The sequence below is a fragment of the Zosterops lateralis genome (genome assembly GCF_965231275.1).
Source record: "Zosterops lateralis genome assembly, chromosome: 35".
In the NCBI taxonomy this organism is placed as follows: domain Eukaryota; kingdom Metazoa; phylum Chordata; class Aves; order Passeriformes; family Zosteropidae; genus Zosterops; species Zosterops lateralis.
Genome location: NC_139795.1, coordinates 1,412,621 through 1,417,133, shown reverse-complemented (window position 1 = coordinate 1,417,133; position 4,513 = coordinate 1,412,621).

The window sequence follows — 4,513 nt, the reverse complement described above, 5'->3', positions numbered from 1 at the left end:
GAGATGAATTTGGGGAATTTTCTGCGAATTTTGATTGAGGCTTGTCCCAAACCCTGATGGGAATTCCTGGGGTGACTTTGGTGGGGAAACTCGGGGACACTCTGGGACACTTGGGAGACACTTGGGGACACTTGGGGACACTTTGGGGTCACTTGGGAGACACTTGGGGACACACAAGGACACTTGGGAGACATTCAGGGACACTTGGGGACACAGGGACATTCTGGGATGACTCAGGGACACTTTGGGGACATTTGGGGACACTTGGGGACACTTTGGGGACACGGGCAGGAGGTGGATGAGCCCCCCCAGTGCCTGCAGGAGGGGCAGCAGAGCCGGGTTAGAAATGACAATAGAAATGACAATAGAAATGATATCAATGACAATAGAAATTATCAATGACATTATCAATGACAATATCAATATAATTTCCAATACACTATTGGCTTTTGCATTCCCATATCAGCTTTTGCACGTTGTTATTGATCACAGCACTTTGGATGGGGCACAACTTATAATTCCTTTTTTGGTACTGTTTATAATTCCTTTTTGGTACAATTTATAATTCCATTTTTGGGACAATCTATAATTCCTTTTTTGGTAAAATTTATAATTCCTTTTTTGGTAAAATTTATAATTTATTTTTGGGTACACTTTATAATTGCTTTTGTTACAATTTAAAATTCCTTTTTCAGTACAATTTATAATTGCTTTTGTTACAATTTATAATTCTCTTTTCAATACAATTTATAATTGTTTTTGTTACAATTTATAATTGTTTTTGTTACAATTTATAATTAATTTTTAGGTACAATTTTTAATTGTTTTTGTTACAATTTATAATTGCTTTTGTTACATTTTATAATTCCTTTTTAGGTACAATTTTTTAGTTGTTTTTGTTACAATTTATAATTGTTTTTGTTACAATTTAAAATTCCTTGTGTGTGCACCGTGTAGGTGACAGAAATGGCAGAATAGAAAATCAATATTTTGTGAGATTATATAATTTAGATCTTTAATGATATTTTAATATACATTTACTTTTATTATGTTATTTTGATATTTTAATATAGATTATCTATAATAATGTTATTTATAGTAATTTATATTATAATATAATATAATATAAATATAGAATCAATATTATATCCCAGGCCTTGAGGAAATATTAAAATACAAATTGCCCAGTGCCCAAATGCTTTTATATTATAAATTATTGCAACTAATTTTTATATTATTTTTATTAAAACTAACTTTTATATTGTAACTTATAACTTTTATATTTTAACTTTTGCAGCTGAGTTTTATATTGGAACTATAAAAGAATTTATATTAAGCTGTTACAACGAACTTTTATATTGGAATTGACTTATAGTGGAACTGTTACAAATTTTATATTAAACTATTACAATTTACTTTTATATTGTAATTATTGTGACTCATTTTTCTGTTGCAACTGACTCTTCATATTGTAAATTTTACAAGTGATTTTTACCTTCTGATTCTGATAATTAACTTTTGTATTTTAAATATTGAGGGGGATTTTAGGGGGAATTTTGGTGGAATTTTAAGGGAATTTTGGGTGGATTTTTAAGGGCATTTTGGTGGAATTTTAAGGGAATTTTTAAGCGAATTTGGGGTGGATTTTAGGGGGATTTTGAGGAGATTTTGGTGGAATTATAAGGGGATTTTGAGGGAACTTGGTGGTGGATTTAAGGGAGAATTTCAGGTGGATTTTAAGGGAATTTTGAGGGGATTTTGGTGAAATTTTAAGGGAATTTTTGAGGGAATTTGGGGAGGATTTTATGGGAAAATTCAGATGGATTTTAAGGGAATTTTAAGGGGATTTTAGTTGAATTTTGAGGGGATCTCAGTGGAATTTTATGGGAATTTTAGGAGGATTTTAGAGGGGATTTGGGGAGGATTTTAAGGGGGAATTTCGTGTAGATTTTAAGGGAATTTTGAGGGGCTTTTGGTGGGATTTAAAAGGAATTTTGAGGGGATTTGGGGAGGTTTTTAAGGTGGAATTTGGAGTGGATTTTGAGGGCAATTTGGTGAAATTTTAAGGGGAAAATTCAGGTGGATTTTAAGGGTTTTGTGAGGGGATTTTAGTGGAATTTTAACGGATTTTTGAGGGGATTTGGGGAGGGCTTTAGGGAGGATTTTGGTGGGATTTGGGCAGAATTTTAAGGGAATTTTGAGGGGATTTGGGGCTGGAATTTTGGGGAGAATCCTGTGGGGGATCTGAGGGGATTTGAGCAGGTTTTTTTGTTGTTTTTTTTTTTTTTTTTTTGAATGGACAACAAAATAATTTCAGGGAATTTCGGGGGCATTTCTGGTGGAATTCTGGGTGGATTCGGGTGGAATTTTGGGAGGATTTGGGGGAAATTTTGAGATTTTAAAGGGACGTTTCGGGGCCGAGGAAAGGGCGGAACTGCCCATAACAAAAATGGCGGCGAGGCCTCATCTCCTGAGATCTCGCGAGATCCTGCGGGACGAGGAGGGGGAACCGGCCCGGCCGTTCCAGGCAGACCCCTGAGACTACTGAGGGGTTTTTAAGGTGAATTTGTGCCCTTGGAGGTGGTTATGGAAGCTCTTGGGAAGATCTGGGCGCTCCAGGCTGGATTTGAAACCTGTTTGCCCCGCCAGAGTGAGAGGGGACGGCGAGAAGAGGGCGGAAGTGCCCAAGACCAAAATGGCGGCGCGGCTTCGTGTGGGATCTCGCGAGATTTGCCACTGATTGTGCTGGATGTTTCGGGAGAGCCCCTGAGGGATCTCCAGGCTAAATTTGGGGGTTTTGTTCTCAATTTCCGGGCTTTTAGGCTGAATTTGGAGCTTTATGTTGAATTTGCTACTTCCGTGCTGGATTTGAAGCCGCCGTGGAGCGGGCGGAAATGCCCGAGACCAAAACGGCGGCGCGGCTTCATTTGTGATCTCGAGAGATTTGCCGCTGGTTGTGCAGGATGTTTCGGGCCAAGCCCCTGAGGGGTCTCCAGGCTGGATTTCCGGATTTAGGGCTCAGTTTCGGGGCTTTTAGGCTGAAATTCATGTCTTTATGTAGAATTTGGGGTTTCCGGGCTGGATTTGAAGGCTCCGTGCCCCGCCAGCCTGAGGAGAGCGCCGTGGAACGGTCGGAAGTGCCCGAGACCAAAATGGCGGCGAGGCTTCATGTGTGATCTGGCGAGATTTGCCGCTGGTTGTGCCGGTTGCTTTGAACGAGCCCCTGAGGGGTCTCCCTGCTGGGATTGGGGCTTTAAGGCTCAATTTAGGGTTATTTTAGCTGAATATCGGGGCTTTATGTGGAATTTGGGGTTTCCAGGCTGCATATGAAGGCTCCGTGGAGCGGGCGGAAGTGCCCGAAACCAAATGGCGGCGGGGGCTTCAAGTGTAATTTCGCGAGATTTCCTGCTGGTCGTTCTTGTTCTTTCGAGGGAACCCCTGAGAGGTCTTCAGGCCGGATTTGGGGATTTAAGGCTCAATTTTGGGGCTTCTAGGCTGATTTTGGGGGTTCCGAGCTGGATTTGAGGGCTCCTTTCCCCCGCCAGCCTGACGAGAGACCCCTCGGTCGGGCGCAAATGCCCTCAGCCAAGATGGCGGCGCCGCTTCGCGCCAGAAATGCGTACCGTGCGCTGCGTGGGGGCTCCTGGAGGAGTCTCCGAGCTGGATTTGGGCTCTTTAACTGAATTCCGGTGTATTTCAGCTCAATCCCGGCGTTTTCAGGCGCACTTCCGCCATTCCCGGCCGGATTTAGGCGGGAAAAGCGAAGTGGCTGAGGAGAGAGACTACAAAGATGGCGGGGCCAGTTTCACTCTCGCGAGATTTGGCGCGGGATTTTATTAGGGCGGCCAATCAGCGGCCGCGGATGGCGGGACTCCGGGCGGAAGCGGCGCATGCGTGGACTCGGGCGGTCACCGCCTGCAGCCCCTTGACCCCAATGGAGACACCCTTAACCCCAATGGAGACCCCCTTGACCCCAATGGAGACCCTCTTATCCCCCATGGGGACCCCCTGATCCCCAGTGGAGACCCCCTAATCCTCCATGGAGACCCCCTGTACCCCAATGGAGACCCCCTGCACCCCCTTATCAGGCATCAAGATCCCCCTGAATCCCCATTTCTGGGCACCAGGACCCCCTTGAACCCCAAATTTTTGAAAGGAAACCCCCATGTACCCCATTTTTGGGCAACAAGACGCCCCTGAACCCCAAATTTCTGAAAGGAAAACCCCCTGAACCCCCAATTCCCTGCACCGGGACCCCTGTAATCCCTCCCCCAGCACCGGGACTCCCTGAACCCCCATTTCTGGGCACCGGGACCCCCCTGTCCCCCCTTTTCCAGCCCCAAACGAATTCTCTGGAATTCCCCGTCCCCTCCCTCGGTCTCTTTCGTTTTCGCGTCCCAACCTGCGAGACCGCGATCTGCCCGGCGACCGGTGACGTCACTCAACCCCCCAAGCGGCGATTGGCGGGTGTGAAATAGCGGGGCCAATGGCGGGGCGGGAGGCGGCTCTGGGG